Below are 17,279 nucleotides of genomic sequence, written 5' to 3'. Positions count from 1 at the left end.
CGTAGGTTTACTAGGTTAATTCCTGGAATGGCGGGACTATCATATGTTGAAAGACTGGAGCGACTAGGCTTGTACACACTGGAATTTAGAAGGATGAGAGGAGATCTTATCGAAACGTATAAGATTATTAAGGGGTTGGACACGTTAGAGGCAGGAAACATGTTCCAAATGTTGGGGGAGTCCAGAACCAAGGGCCACAGTTTAAGAATAAGGGGTAGGGCATTTAGAACTGAGATGAGGAAAAACTTTTTCAGTCAGAGAGTTGTGAATCTGTGGAATTCTCTGCCTCAGAAGGCAGTGGAGGCCAATTTTCTGAATGCATTCAAGAGAGAGCTAGATAGAGCTCTTAAGGATAGCGGAGTCAGGGGGTATGGGGAGAAGGCAGGAACGGGGTACTGATTGAGAATGATCAGCCATGATCACATTGAATGGCGGTGCTGGCTCGAAGGGCCGAATGGCCTCCTCCTGCACCTATTGTCTATTGTCTATTGTCTATTAAGAGCTCTATCTAACTCTCTCTTGAAAGCATCCAGAGAATTGCCCTTCCACTGTCTTCCCAGGCAGAGAATTCCACAGCTTGACACTAAAACACTATTGTCTCTTGACTCATGAGGAGGTGGTTGAGGCAGGTACAACTGAACATTTATGTGACATTTGGTAGACACAAAACGCTGGGGTACCTCAGCGGGGCGGGCAGCATCTCTGGAGAGAAGGAATGGGTGACGCTTCGGTGTAAACCAGCATCTGCAGTTCCTTCCTGTGCACACTTTAAGCTCAGTTGAACGTGATACGGTAGTGTTTTGACACTGCAGTCTGAATGACAAAAATAGACCGATAAAGGTTTAGAGGTCCACCTGGAGGAGGGCAAACATTCATATTATTGTATTTGGATTAAAGTATTTCAAAGTTAGCCTTTCGTGAAGATTACCAGTCTCTCTGCTACGGCTGATAAGGGGGTGGGGAGGGTGGGGGAGAATCATCTATCCGTGGGAGCAGGACTCAAAAAGTAAATTGTTTGCAAAAAAATAATGCATGGACAGAATTTTTTTGTAAACTTATTTGATGATAACCAACGTTGGAAATGAATAATGAATACCATTAGCTCTGTCCAAGGTTAGAATTGTTACTTTATGTGAGTTTTAATGATAATGAACTTATTCCTGTAACAAGCATGTTTTTGTTTCGGATCAACAGCTGCACTTTAGCTGTAGATGTGAAACTGTAAGGCTAATTTAGAATATAATATCAAATATTTTTCACCACTTCATCTCTTCGCAAATTCCCAATGGTTGCCTCGACGACTCGGGTGTGCTCACCAGCATTATGTAAGATTAACTGATCACATTCAAACTTGTTGCAGATTATCAGAGTTCAGCATTTAAATACAGAGGACTTACAGATGAGCTGATAAATGGTCTTGTTTAGACTGCCAAAAGTTCAGAGCCACAGCAGCAGTTCCCAACGAGCTGCCCAGAATCAGATGCGTGACTTGCTGTCAGACAATAGACAATAGACAATAGGTGCAGGAGTAGGCCATTCAGCCCTTCGAGCCAGCACCACCATTCAATGCGATCATGGCTGATCACTCTCAATCAGTATCCCGTTCCTGCCTTCTCCCCATACCCCCTCACTCCGCTATCCTTAAGAGCTCTATCCAGCTCTCTCTTGAAAGCATCCAACGAACTGGCCTCCACTGCCTTCTGAGGCAGAGAATTCCACACCTTCACCACTCTCTGACTGAAAAAGTTCTTCCTCATCTCCGTTCTAAATGGCCTACCCCTTATTCTTAAACTGTGGCCCCTTGTTCTGGACTCCCCCAACATTGGGAACATGTTGGCTGGCTGGCAGTGGTCTGATTTCAAACCTCCTTTGCTTCTCACCACCCCTGAACTACCCACCTCCCCACCTTCCCACCTCCCTACCTCCCTCTCCCCACAACCCCCTCCCCACCCTGCCCCAGCCCCATTCTGTAGCAGTGAACCCTGTATATGTACACCTCGTCTTTTTGTATACCTTGATCACGTCTTCCCACAACCTCGAAGATACACACAAAATGCTGGAGTAACTCAGCAGGACAGGCAGCATCTCTGGAGAGAAGGAACGGGTGACATTTTGGGTCGAGACCCTTCTTCACCTTGAAATGTCACCTATTCCTTCTCTACGGAGATGCTGCCTGTCCTGCTGAGTTACTCCAGCTTTTTGTGTCTATCTTCGGCTTAAACCAGCATCTGCGGTTCCTTCCTATACATCCTTCTCGTAACCTCCTCAGCTCCGGGCAATATGTATGAAGGAACTGCAGATGCCGGTTTAAACCGAGGAAAGACACAAAATGCTGGAATAACTCAGCGGGACAGTTAGCACCTCTGGAGAGAATGGATGGGTGACGTTTCAAGCCGAGATCCTTCTAGACTCTCCGGACTCTCTTCATTACTGAACTGTTCCCATTCCTTGGCACAGTCCTGGTGAATCAATTTACAATTTTACCAAAGCCAGTTAGCCTGCAAACCTGTACGTCTTGGAGTGTGGAAGGAAAACAGAGATCTTGGAGAAAACCCACACAGGTCAGGGGGAGAACGTACAAACTCCGTACAGACGGCACCTGTCAGGATCGAACCCGGGACTCTGGCGCTGTAAGGCAGCAACTCTACCGCTGCGCCACCGTGCCGCCAGTGGGCCAGACCCGGCAGAATGCTGGAGTAACTCAGCGGGACAGGCAGCGTCTCTGGAGAGAAGGAATGGGTGACGTTGTGGGTCGTCGAGACCCTTCTTCAGATTCAAAACACCACCCATCCCTCCTCTCCAGAGATGCTGCCTGAACCCGCTGAGTTACCCCAGCTTTTTGTGTCGACCTTCGTCTGACTTGTTGGGATGAATTTCCAACACAAATCCTTTGCATGTGAATGTGGAGGCTTGGAAATGTTCGCTGTGTTTACAATACAATACAATACAATACAATATATCTTTATTGTCATTGTACAGGGGTACAACGAGATTGGGAATGCGCCTCCTATACGATGCAATAAATTAATTAGCTAGTCAGTACTAATTTAAACAACCCAATGAAACAAATTGTAAGAGTTTTGGATGACTTGGATGAAGGGATTAAAAGTACCATTAGCAAATTTGCAGATGATACAAAGCTGGGTGGTAGTGTGAACTGTGAGGAAGATGCTATGAGGTTGCAGGGTGACTTGGACAGGTTGTGTGAGTGGGCGGATGCATGGCAGATGCAGTTTAATGTGGATAAGTGTGAGGTTATCCACTTTGGTGGTAAGAATAGGAAGCCAGAGTATTATCTGAATGGTGTCAAATTAGGATCAGGGGGCATACAACGAGATCTGGGTGTCTTAGTGCATCAGTCACTGAAAGGAAGCATGCAGGTACAGCAGGCAGTGAAGAAAGGCAATGGAATGTTGGCCTTCATATCAAGAGGAGTTGAGTATAGGAGCAAAGAGGTCCTTCTGCAGTTGTACAGGGCCCTAGTGAGACCACACCTGGAGTACTGTGTGCAGTTTTGGTCTCCAAATTTGAGGAAGGATATTCTTGCTATTGAGGGTGTGCAGCGTAGGTTTACTAGGTTAATTCCCGGAATGGCGGGACTGTCGTATGTTGAAAGACTGAAGCGACTAGGCTTGTATACACTGGAATTTAGATGGATGAGAGGAGATCTTATCGAAACGTATAAGATTATTAAGGGGTTGGACACGTTAGAGGCATGAAACATGTTCCCAATGTTGGGGGAGTCCAGAACAAGGGGCCACAGTTTAAGAATAAGGGGTAGGCTATTTAGAACTGAGATGAGGAAGAACTTTTTCAGTCAGAGAGTTGTGAATCTGTGGAATTCTCTGCCTCAGGAGGCAATGGAGGCCAATTCTCTGAATGCATTCAAGAGAGAGCTGGATAGAGCTCTTAAGGATAACGGAGTCAGGGGGTATGGGGAGAAGGCAGGAACGGGGTACTGATTGAGAATGATCAGCCATGATCACATTGAATGGCGGTGCTGGCTCGAAGGGCCGAATGGCCGCCTCCTGCACTTATTGTCTATTATCTATTGTCTATTGTCTAAACCAGTATCTGCAGTTCCTTCCAACACAGGCCATCGTTAGCTGTTTGTTGGGTGAAAATGAGAAGCTGGTGCGACCTGGGGGGGTTTAGGGATAGAGAAAGAGGGAATACTGATTCCACCTGAAGTTAGAGAAATCATAATTCACACGACTGGGCTGGAACCTGCCCAAGCGAAATATGAGATGCTGTTCCTCCGATGTAACTTTTAATGTAACAATGTAACAAAAATGTGACTTTTGCCCTCAGCAATCCAAATACTGTTTATAAATATTCATTATTACCACCCAGTGAAGTTCAGGCTGTGGATGGAGATCCTCGACTCGCCACAGAGAAAAGAATGGAGCTATTCAATTGACAAAGGGCAACAGACACATACTATTCTGGTTAAACAAAAATACATCAAGAGCCACACGCATCTCTCAGACAAACCCCTTGGCTTTGCATCTAGCACAGGAGGCAACTCGTGGTGAATGAATATTCATCCATTAGTAACTTGCCACAAGAAATCCACAAGCCAATTCCTTCGTCTGACTTGTCGTTCAGTCTGAAGAAGGGTCTCGGCCGGAGAAGTCACCCATTCCTTCTCTCCAGAGATGCTTCCTTTGTCCCGCTGAGTTACTCTGGCTTTTTTACGTCGACCGTCGTCTGCCTTGTTGGGATGAATTTCCGACACAAGTCCTTGGCATGTGAATGTGGAGACTGGGCTGCAGCCCGCTTAGACAATAGACATTAGACAATAGGTGCAGGAGTAGGCCATTCGGCCCTTCGAGCCAGCACCACCATTCAATGTGATCATGACTGATCATTCTCAATCAGTACCCCGTTCCTGCCTTCTCCCCATACCCCCTGATTCCGCTATCCTTAAGAGCTCTATCCAGCTCTCTCTTGAATGCATTCAGAGAATTGGCCTCCACTGCCTTCTGAGGCAGAGAATTCCACAGATTCACAACTCTCTGACTGAAAAGGTTTTTCCTCATCTCCGTTCTAAATGGCCTACCCCTTATTCTTAAACTGTAGCTTCTGAGCAAACTCTGATTAAGCCTCCTGAGCAAAGCTCCAAGCCTTCTGCTCGGAGTTGAACCATTTACGTTTAAAATGCCGATGAGTGTGCGCTGGCAGCAGAGAAGGAATGGGTGACGTTTCGGGTCGAGGCCCTTCTTCAGACTGAACTTCCTTCTCTCCAGTGTGTGCTGGCATTCCATCCCTCCTGCAACAGCCCCGTCACAGGGACCCCCGATCAGATGCTGCTGTTTAACCCCAAGGTAGACACAAAAAGGCTGGAGTAACTCAGCGGGGCAGGCAGCATCTGTGGAGAGCAGGAATGGGTGACGTTTCGGGTCGAATCCCTTCTCCAGACCCAAAACGTCACCCATTCCTTCTCTCCAGAGATGCTCCCTGTCCAACTTTTTGTGTCTGTCTTCGGCTTAAACCAGAATCTGCATTTCCTTCCAACACATTTCGTCTGGTATGCAAGGATTAGGTTTACCACAGAGTCGCACAGAGTCAGAGACTCATTGAGCTATACAGCATGGAACTGGATCCTTCAGCCTAACCCGCTCATGCTGACCAAGTACTTAAACTGAGCTGGTGCCATTTGTCTGCACCTGGCCTGTATCCTACCAGACCTTCCCCAATCCATCTACCTGTCCAAATGTCCTGCAATTGTCTCAATTGTCCTCACCTCGACCACTTCCTCTGGCAGCACATTCCTTCTATGCAGCAGTCCCTCTGGGAAAATGTTGCCTCTCAGGTCTTTTTAAATCTTTCCCTCTCAAATTAAATCATTGCCCTGCGGTTTTCGCCCGCCCCGGATCACGGGGGCCTGGGTCGGCCCGCCGCGGACATTTCACCGTCCGGCATGGCCTGAAATAGGCCGCGGGATTTTTCTCTGCTCGGCGGGGGCTTCAATGTCGGGAGCCACGACTGCCCCGACGTGCAGCAACAGCGGCAGCGACAGTGTGTTCGCCCGCCCCGGATCGCGGGGCTTGGGTCGGCCCGCTGCGGACCTTTCACCGTCCGGCGCGGCCTGGAACGTGGCAACGACACCAGCCTGACCGCGGGAGAAGACGGCAGGGGAAGGGAAAAGACATTCTGGCCTTCCATCATAGTGAGGAGGGGACTGGAGGAGACTCACTGTGATGGATGTTTCTTTTTTTTGTGTGTGTTGGTTGGGGTTATGTAATTTGCTTATTTTATTGCTTTTATTGTTGGACTGTGGGTGACTAAATTTCATCAAAAAAACTTGTTTTTTGGATGACAAATAAAGATATCTTGAATCTTGAATCTTGAATCTTTAGACACCCCAATCCTTAGAAAAAAGGTTGTGGCTATTCACTTTTATCAATGCCCTCATGAATTTATAAACTTCTCTCAGGTCACCCTTAGCCTCCCGTGCTCTGGAGAAATACAGTGCATTCAGAAAGTATTCACACCGCTTTACTTTTTCCACATTTTGTTACGTTACAGCCTTATTTTAAAATGGATTAAATTCTTCTTTTTTTTATCATCATAATAAAAAAGTGAAAACAGGTGTTTAGAAATTTTTGCAATGTAATTAAAAAGAAATAACTGAAATATCACATTTACATAAGTATTCAGACCCTTTGCTATGACACTCAAAATTAAGCTTATGTTCATCCTGTTTCCATTGATTATCCTTGAGAATCTTTCTACAACTTGTTTGGAGTCCACCAGTGGTAAATAAAATTGATTGGACATGATTTGGAAAGGCACACCCCAATCTATATAAGGTCCCACAGTTGACAGTGCATGTCAGAGCAAAAACCAAGCCATGAAGACGAAGGAATTGTCCGTAGACCTCCGAGACAGGATTGTGTCGAGACACAGATCTGGGGAAGGGTATAAAACAATTTCTGTGGCATTGCAGGTCCTAAAGAGCACAGTGGCCTCCGTCATTCGTAAATGGAAGAACTTTGGAACCACCAGGACTCTTCATAGAGCTGGCCGCCTGACCAAACTGAACAATCGGGAGAGAAGGGCCTTGGTCAGAGAGGTGACCAAGAACCCGATGGTCACTCTCACAGAGCTCCAGAGTTCCTCTGTGAAGGTAGGAGAACCTTCCAGAAGGACATCTGTATCTGCAGCACCCCACCAATCAGGCCTTTATGGTAGAATGGCCAGACGGAAGCCACTCCTCAGTAAAAGGCACATGACAGCCCGCTTGGAGTTTGCCCAAAGGCACCGAAAGGACTCTCAGACCATGAGAAACAAGATTCTCTAGTCTGATTAAACTAAGATTGAACTCTTTGGCCTGAATGCCAAGCGGTACCGCTCATCACCTGGCCAATACCATACCTATGGTGAAGCAAGGTGGTGGCAGGATCATGCTGTCGGGATGTTTTTCAGCGGCAGGAACTGGGAGACTAGTCAGGATCGAGGGAAAGATGAATGGAGCCAAGTACAGAGAGATCCTTGATGAAAACCTGCTCCAGAGCGTTCTGGACCTCAGACTGAGGCGGAGGTTCACCTTCCAACAGGACAACAACCCTAAGCACAAAGCCAAGACAATGCAGGAGTGGCTTCGTGACAAGTCTGTTAATGTCCTTGAGTGGCCCAGCCAGAGCCCGGACTTGAACCCGATCGAACATCTCTGGAGGGACCTGAAAATAGCTGTGCATCGACGCTCCCCATCCAGAGTTTGAGAGGATCTGCAGAGAAGAATGGGAGAAAATACTCTAATACAGGTTGGCCAAGCTTGTAGCGTCATATCCAAGAAGACTTGAGGCCGTAATCGCTGCCAAAGGTGCCTCAACAAAGTGCTGAGTAAAGGTGCTGAATACTTATGTAAATGTGATATTTCAATTATTTCTTTTTAATTACTTTGCAAAAATTTCTAAACACCTGCTTTTGCTTTTTTATTGTGGGGTATCATGTGTAGATTGATGATTAAAAAAAAGAATTTATTCCATTTTAAAATAAGACTAACGTAGCAAAATGTGGAAAAAGTGAATGCACTGTAAGTACATGCCTTTCCGGCCTCTCTTTGTAACTCAAACCCTCCAAACATCCTTTGGCACCCTTTCCAGTTCAATGACATGCTTCTTAAAGCAAGGGAACCAGAACTGTGTACAATACACCAACTGTGTGGCCTTATCAACGTCTTGTGGTCCCAACTCCCTCCTCAAAACCCTGATCAATGAGAGCCTTCGACATCACCCTGTTTTCCTGTGATTGTCCACCTTGTACAGACTGACATGTTATATGGTCATAAGGTCATAAGTGATAGGAGTAGAATTAGGCCATTCAGCCCATCAAGTCTACTCCGCCATTCAATCATGGCTGATTTATCTCTCCATCCTCACACCATTCTCCTGCCTTCTCCCCATAACCTTTGACAACTGCACTAATCAAGAAGTTATCTATCTCTGCCGTAAAAATATCCACTGACTTGGCTTCCACAGCCTTCTGTGGCAAAGAATTCCACAGATTCACCACCCTCTGACTAAAGAAATTTCTCCCCATCTCCTTCCAAAAAGAACATTCTTTTATTCTGAGGCTGTGACCTCTAGTCCTAGACTCTCCCACCAGTGGAAACATCCTCTCCACATCCACTTTATCCAAGCCTTTCACTATTCTGTATGTTTCAATGAGGTCCCCCCCCCTCGTTCTTCTAAACTCCAGCGAGTACAGGCCCAGTGCCGACAAATGTTTATCATAGGTTGACCTACTCATTCCTGGGGTATCCTTCTTGCAAAGCCCCTCTGGACCCTCTCCAGTCTGTTGACGTGTTTTGCTCAGTACAGTTAGAGCAACATGAAGGGTAGTCAGCACTGGTACTTGTATCCGTAAGCAGATGTAACTTGGCTTAGGTAAGAGCTGGCCTGATGCCAGTCTGCCGACCGCCCTGTTGCTAAGCTACTCAAGCAAGTACGAGAATCCTTTATCACTTAGCCAAATATCTCAAAAGCTTTCAAAATGTCCATGTCCGCTTTTGCTGAGGGTGCAAGAAGCCTCCGTAAGTTTGCCCTTCAGCCCGCCGAGTCCCCGCACACGAACGCTAACCTACACACGCTAGGGACGATTTTTACCGAAGCCAATTAACGTACAAACCTGTACATCTTTGGAGTGTGGGAGGAATCCAGAGCACCCGGAGAAAACCCACGCAGGTCACAGGGAGGACGTACAAACTCTATACAGACAGCACCCGTGGTCAGGATCAAACCCGAGTCTCTGGCGCTGTAAGGCAGCAACTCTACCACTGCACCACCTCACCATCCTGTACTGAGCAACAATCTGGAGTTCAGCATAACAGTTGCTTGTATTGGTATTTGCCAGTGATTCATGATGTTCTGTTTCTGGTTCTGGTTGATTACTGTGTAAACAGTCTGAAGAAGGGTCTCGACCCGAAACGTCACCCATTCCTTCTCTCCCGAGATGCTGCCTGACCTGCTGAGTTACTCCAGCATTTTGTGAATAAACACCTCATAAGTAGTTGTCTCGCGCAGGTTACTATCCAGGCTATCCTTAGCTATCAAAGTTGACAGCTCCCAATCTCAGTTGTGTTCATTATTTCTTTTTCAAAGGAAAAATTAAAATTTAGTTTAATTTACTGCCGCGTGTCAGATATAGTGAGAAGCTTTTGTCGTGTGCTTCAATGGACAACTATGATTATATGATAAAGACAATACATGATTACAATCGAGCCATCCACAATGTGCAGATACATGATAAAGGGAATAATGTTTACTGCAAGGTAAAATCTTGGTAAGGTCAGATTGAGTACAGAATGGTTAGAAGCAGCCCACTGAGATCATATAAGAGCTTGCTCGTTACAATACAATACAATACAATGCAATATATCTTTATTGTCATTGTACAGGGGTACAACGAGATTGGGAATGCGCCTCCCATACGATGCAATAATTTAATTAGCTAGTCAGTGTTAATTTAAACAACATAAACCCAACGAAACAAATTGTAACAGTTTTAAGACAGAATAAAGTGCAAGTAGATCTGTGCCGGATCACTGTGCGATGTGACCATCCGGCTCAGCAGGACCGGTTCATAGCAGCTATGGCCCTGGGGATGAAGCTGTTCCTGAGTCTGGAGGTTTGGGGGTCATTTTCAAAGTCCCAGCTTCAGCTGGCAATGAAGGCCTGTTGCATCCATCGCCATGATCCTGATTAGCCAGTGAAGCCTCGTGCCTCTCCTCGCCCGGCCATCTTCATCCTTTGTGCCCTGGGAGTGTCTCCAACAGCTGACCTTGAGGACATGGAGGTAAGGCCCCTGGTTCTTCTTACCAGCCCTTTGTTCCAGCATCTGCTGCATCGCCGGCTCCCTCCATCCCAAATCACTCCATCACCCGTCATCTTGTATTTTCATATGTATTTTGTGTTTTTCTTGTATTTTGTGCTTCATGTATTTTGTACTTTGTGTTTTTTACGTTTTGATGACTGTTGGCAGATCAAGTTCCCTCCTGGGATAAATAAAGTTCTATCGTATCGTATCGTATCGTATCGTATCGTATAGCATCGCATCGCATCGCATCGCATCGCATCGCATCGCATCGCATCGCATCGCATCGCATCGCATCGCATCGCATCGCATTGTATCGCATTGTATCGTATCGTATCGTATCGTATCCTAGAATTCACCTTGTGATCTCCTCCGGAATGCCTCCAATACCACTACGTCCATTGTTGAGGAGTGTAGGAAAATAACTGCAGATGCTGGTTCAAATTGAAAGTTCGACACAAAATGCTGGAGTAACTCAGCTGGTCAGGCAGCACCTCAGGAGAGAAGGAGTGGGTGACGTTTCGGGTCAATAGACAATAGACAATAGGTGCAGGAGGAGGCCATTCGGCCCTTCGAGCTAGCACCGCCATTCAATGTGATCATGGCTGATCATTCTCAATCAGTACCCTGTTCCTGCCTTCTCCCCATACCCCCTGACTCCGCTATCCTTAAGAGCTCTATCCAGCTCTCCCTTGAATACATTCAGAGAATTGGCCTCCACTGCCTTCTGAGGCAGAGAATTCCACAGATTCACAACTCTCTGACTGAAAAAGTTTTTCCTCATCTCAGTTCTAAATGGCCTACCCCTTATTCTTAAACTGTGGCCCCTTGTTCTGGACTCCCCCAACATTGGGAACATGTTTCCTGCCTCTAACATGTCCAACCCCTTAATAATCTTATACGTTTCGATAAGATCTCCTCTCATCCTTCTAAATTCCAGTGTATACAAGCCTAGTCGCTCCAGTCTTTCAACATATGATAGTCCCGCCATTCCGGGAATTAACCAAGTAAAGCTACGCTGCACGCCCTCAATGTGATCATGGCTGATCATTCTCAATCAGTACCCCATTCCTGCCTTCTCCCCATACCCCCTGACATTGAGACCCTTCTTCAGACTGCTGTTCTGTAAAGGGGGCTGAATGCTGGTGAAATTGGCCTCAGTGAGGACGCCAGCATTACTGTGGCAATCCTCCTGCTTGCTGCAAGGGGACTTCCAGATGCAGCACTGGAGACCCTCTCCTGACCCCTGGGTGGTGTTGTCAGTGGGTCAACCTGGTTTAAAATATTTCTTCAGAATATCGACGGTGGGACTTGACCGGTTGAGTCCGTGCCAAATCCCAGCGCAGTCTCGTCAACCCCTCACGTATTTCCCTGCAACCTATTCACTCTCACACGTCCAACAACTCCACCTCAATTCCCCCATCGCCCACCCACACCGGGATGGTGCAGGAAGCCCGACACCTGGAGGAGGCTCACGCACAAGTCATAGTCCTAGAGTCTTACAGCGTGGAAACAGGCCCTTCGGCCCAACTTGCCCACACCATGTCCCATCTACACTAGTCCCATCTGCCCTGCGTTGGCCCATATCCCTCTAAACCTGTCCTATCCACGTACCTGTCTAAATGTTTCTTAAACCTTGCGATAGTACCAGCCTCAACTACCTCCTCCGGCATCTCCTTCCATACACCCACCACCCTTTGCATGAAAAAGTTACCGTTCAGGTTCCTATTAAATATTTCCCACCTCACCTTAAACCTATGTCCTCTCGTTCTCGATTCCCTAATGTTAGGCAAGAGACTTTACCCAATCTATTCCTCTCCTGATTTTGTACACTTCGATAAGATCACCCCTCATCCTCCTGCACTCAAAGGAATAGAGTCGTGGCCTGCTCCACCTGTCCCTATAGCTCAGGCTCTCGAGTCCTGGCCACGTCCTTGTAAATCGTTTCTGCAACCTTTCCAGCTTGACGAGGGAACAAGGAAACAGGGACGTAGACACAAAATGCTGGAGTAACTCAGCGGGTCTGGCCGCATCTCAGGAGAGAAGGAATGGCTGACGTTTCGGGCCGAGACCCTCCTTCAGACTGATGTCAGGGGAAGTGGGCGGGACAGAGATAGAATGTAGTCGGAGACAGTAAGACTGGTGGGAGAACTGGGAAGGGGGAGGGGATAAAGAGAGAGAGAGAGGGAAACCAAGGGCTATTTGAAGTTAGAGAAGTCAATGTTCATACCGCTGGGGTGTATGCGTCCCAAGCGAAATATGAGGTGCTGTTCTTCCAATTTGCGCTGGGCCTCACTCCGACAATGGAGGACAGAAAGGTCCGTGTGGGAATGGGAGGGGGGAGTTAAAGTGCTGAGCAACCTGGCGAATATACATCAGAGCACAGAGACCAGCAGCAGTCAGGAATGAATCCGGTCTCTGGAGCAGGTTAGGCAGAAGCATCACTGCGCCTCGCACAAATGTTCGCATCACAGCCTTCCTTGTATTTCAAACCCTAATCTGAACATTAGTTGGTTACAATCCGTGAGCACACATTGGTGAAGCTGGCCAAGGAAAGCATTGTGCAGAGAGAGCCCTATAACCTTCCAAAATATGCATTCTCCTTTTGGGCTCTTGCCCGTCCCTGTTTGTGCTCTGACGTTCTTAACGGTGTCTTCAGGAGCCAAGGCCTAAAGGTCTGGAAATCACCCCAGAACCTTCTTATTCCTTTCAGACTGTTTTTAAGATCTGCCCTAATGGCTCAATGTCAATATTTCCTTTGATATTAATTACTGTTGCCTTGAATGTTGCTTTGCTGTGATCAAGTGCCTCATAAGTAACGTGGCTGCCGTTGCATCAGATCAAGTTTGTGCTTTGAGATGCGGCCCGTGGACCAAGTGAACACGTCACGTTTCTCCTTAACAAGTCCTGAGATTTATTTTCTCCACCTTTTATCCGTCAGCTGAGAGCTTGCGTGATGGTGAGGATGAAGGACGACGGTGAAAGGAGGAATGGAAAATTTCTTGTGATCTCCTCCGGAATGCCTCCAATGCCACTACATCCATTGTTGAGGAGTGTAGGAAAATAACTGCAGATGCTGGTTCAAATTGAAAGTTCGACACAAAATGCTGGAGTAACTCAGCTGGTCAGGCAGCACCTCAGGAGAGAAGGAGTGGGTGACGTTTCGGGTCAATAGACAATAGACAATAGGTGCAGGAGGAGGCCATTCGGCCCTTCGAGCTAGCACCGCCATTCAATGTGATCAGGGCTGATCATTCTCAATCAGTACCCTGTTCCTGCCTTCTCCCCATACCCCCTGACTCCGCTATCCTTAAGAGCTCTATCCAGCTCTCCCTTGAATGCATTCAGAGAATTGGCCTCCACTGCCTTCTGAGGCAGAGAATTCCACAGATTCACAACTCTCTGACTGAAAAAGTTTTTCCTCATCTCAGTTCTAAATGGCCTACCCCTTATTCTTAAACTGTGGCCCCTTGTTCTGGACTCCCCCAACATTGGGAACATGTTTCCTGCCTCTAACATGTCCAACCCCTTAATAATCTTATACGTTTCGATAAGATCTCCTCTCATCCTTCTAAATTCCAGTGTATACAAGCCTAGTCGCTCCAGTCTTTCAACATATGATAGTCCCGCCATTCCGGGAATTAACCAAGTAAAGCTACGCTGCACGCCCTCAATGTGATCATGGCTGATCATTCTCAATCAGTACCCCATTCCTGCCTTCTCCCCATACCCCCTGACATTGAGACCCTTCTTCAGACTGCTGTTCTGTAAAGGGGGCTGAATGCTGGTGAAATTGGCCTCAGTGAGGACGCCAGCATTACTGTGGCAATCCTCCTGCTTGCTGCAAGGGGACTTCCAGATGCAGCACTGGAGACCCTCTCCTGACCCCTGGGTGGTGTTGTCAGTGGGTCAACCTGGTTTAAAATATTTCTTCAGAATATCGACGGTGGGACTTGACCGGTTGAGTCCGTGCCAAATCCCAGCGCAGTCTCGTCAACCCCTCACGTATTTCCCTGCAACCTATTCACTCTCACACGTCCAACAACTCCACCTCAATTCCCCCATCGCCCACCCACACCGGGATGGTGCAGGAAGCCCGACACCTGGAGGAGGCTCACGCACAAGTCATAGTCCTAGAGTCTTACAGCGTGGAAACAGGCCCTTCGGCCCAACTTGCCCACACCATGTCCCATCTACACTAGTCCCATCTGCCCTGCGTTGGCCCATATCCCTCTAAACCTGTCCTATCCACGTACCTGTCTAAATGTTTCTTAAACCTTGCGATAGTACCAGCCTCAACTACCTCCTCCGGCATCTCCTTCCATACACCCACCACCCTTTGCGTGAAAAAGTTACCGTTCAGGTTCCTATTAAATATTTCCCACCTCACCTTAAACCTATGTCCTCTCGTTCTCGATTCCCTAATGTTAGGCAAGAGACTTTACCCAATCTATTCCTCTCCTGATTTTGTACACTTCGATAAGATCACCCCTCATCCTCCTGCACTCAAAGGAATAGAGTCGTGGCCTGCTCCACCTGTCCCTATAGCTCAGGCTCTCGAGTCCTGGCCACGTCCTTGTAAATCGTTTCTGCAACCTTTCCAGCTTGACGAGGGAACAAGGAAACAGGGACGTAGACACAAAATGCTGGAGTAACTCAGCGGGTCTGGCCGCATCTCAGGAGAGAAGGAATGGCTGACGTTTCGGGCCGAGACCCTCCTTCAGACTGATGTCAGGGGAAGTGGGCGGGACAGAGATAGAATGTAGTCGGAGACAGTAAGACTGGTGGGAGAACTGGGAAGGGGGAGGGGATAAAGAGAGAGAGAGAGGGAAACCAAGGGCTATTTGAAGTTAGAGAAGTCAATGTTCATACCGCTGGGGTGTATGCGTCCCAAGCGAAATATGAGGTGCTGTTCTTCCAATTTGCGCTGGGCCTCACTCCGACAATGGAGGACAGAAAGGTCCGTGTGGGAATGGGAGGGGGGAGTTAAAGTGCTGAGCAACCTGGCGAATATACATCAGAGCACAGAGACCAGCAGCAGTCAGGAATGAATCCGGTCTCTGGAGCAGGTTAGGCAGAAGCATCACTGCGCCTCGCACAAATGTTCGCATCACAGCCTTCCTTGTATTTCAAACCCTAATCTGAACATTAGTTGGTTACAATCCGTGAGCACACATTGGTGAAGCTGGCCAAGGAAAGCATTGTGCAGAGAGAGCCCTATAACCTTCCAAAATATGCATTCTCCTTTTGGGCTCTTGCCCGTCCCTGTTTGTGCTCTGACGTTCTTAACGGTGTCTTCAGGAGCCAAGGCCTAAAGGTCTGGAAATCACCCCAGAACCTTCTTATTCCTTTCAGACTGTTTTTAAGATCTGCCCTAATGGCTCAATGTCAATATTTCCTTTGATATTAATTACTGTTGCCTTGAATGTTGCTTTGCTGTGATCAAGTGCCTCATAAGTAACGTGGCTGCCGTTGCATCAGATCAAGTTTGTGCTTTGAGATGCGGCCCGTGGACCAAGTGAACACGTCACGTTTCTCCTTAACAAGTCCTGAGATTTATTTTCTCCACCTTTTATCCGTCAGCTGAGAGCTTGCGTGATGGTGAGGATGAAGGACGACGGTGAAAGGAGGAATGGAAAATTTCTTGTGATCTCCTCCGGAATGCCTCCAATGCCACTACATCCATTGTTGAGGAGTGTAGGAAAATAACTGCAGATGCTGGTTCAAATTGAAAGTTCGACACAAAATGCTGGAGTAACTCAGCTGGTCAGGCAGCACCTCAGGAGAGAAGGAGTGGGTGACGTTTCGGGTCAATAGACAATAGACAATAGGTGCAGGAGGAGGCCATTCGGCCCTTCGAGCTAGCACCGCCATTCAATGTGATCAGGGCTGATCATTCTCAATCAGTACCCTGTTCCTGCCTTCTCCCCATACCCCCTGACTCCGCTATCCTTAAGAGCTCTATCCAGCTCTCCCTTGAATGCATTCAGAGAATTGGCCTCCACTGCCTTCTGAGGCAGAGAATTCCACAGATTCACAACTCTCTGACTGAAAAAGTTTTTCCTCATCTCAGTTCTAAATGGCCTACCCCTTATTCTTAAACTGTGGCCCCTTGTTCTGGACTCCCCCAACATTGGGAACATGTTTCCTGCCTCTAACATGTCCAACCCCTTAATAATCTTATACGTTTCGATAAGATCTCCTCTCATCCTTCTAAATTCCAGTGTATACAAGCCTAGTCGCTCCAGTCTTTCAACATATGATAGTCCCGCCATTCCGGGAATTAACCAAGTAAAGCTACGCTGCATGCCCTCAATGTGATCATGGCTGATCATTCTCAATCAGTACCCCATTCCTGCCTTCTCCCCATACCCCCTGACATTGAGACCCTTCTTCAGACTGCTGTTCTGTAAAGGGGGCTGAATGCTGGTGAAATTGGCCTCAGTGAGGACGCCAGCATTACTGTGGCAATCCTCCTGCTTGCTGCAAAGGGACTTCCAGATGCAGCACTGGAGACCCTCTCCTGACCCCTGGGTGGTGTTGTCAGTGGGTCAACCTGGTTTAAAATATTTCTTCAGAATATCGACGGTGGGACTTGACCGGTTGAGTCCGTGCCAAATCCCAGCGCAGTCTCGTCAACCCCTCACGTATTTCCCTGCAACCTATTCACTCTCACACGTCCAACAACTCCACCTCAATTCCCCCATCGCCCACCCACACCGGGATGGTGCAGGAAGCCCGACACCTGGAGGAAGCTCACGCACAAGTCATAGTCCTAGAGTCTTACAGCGTGGAAACAGGCCCTTCGGCCCAACTTGCCCACACCATGTCCCATCTACACTAGTCCCATCTGCCCTGCGTTGGCCCATATCCCTCTAAACCTGTCCTATCCACGTACCTGTCTAAATGTTTCTTAAACCTTGCGATAGTACCAGCCTCAACTACCTCCTCCGGCATCT

General features: G+C 47.6%; 1 long non-coding RNA gene across 1 annotated transcript in view; it reads right to left on the bottom strand.

The window, feature by feature from the left end:
* LOC144610665 (uncharacterized) overlaps positions 1-17,279 on the bottom strand; it is a 118,394-nt gene that overhangs the window by 70,985 nt on the left and 30,130 nt on the right. Inside the window, exon 2 of the long non-coding RNA XR_013549442.1 lies at positions 681-813. This is a non-coding gene — a long non-coding RNA (uncharacterized LOC144610665). The remainder of the gene's footprint in view (positions 1-680; positions 814-17,279) is intronic.

The sequence above is a fragment of the Rhinoraja longicauda genome, chromosome 2 (assembly GCF_053455715.1).
Source record: "Rhinoraja longicauda isolate Sanriku21f chromosome 2, sRhiLon1.1, whole genome shotgun sequence".
Classification (NCBI taxonomy): domain Eukaryota; kingdom Metazoa; phylum Chordata; class Chondrichthyes; order Rajiformes; family Arhynchobatidae; genus Rhinoraja; species Rhinoraja longicauda.
Note: the sequence above shows the minus strand (reverse complement) of the source record. Positions and strands in the feature narration are given on the sequence as shown.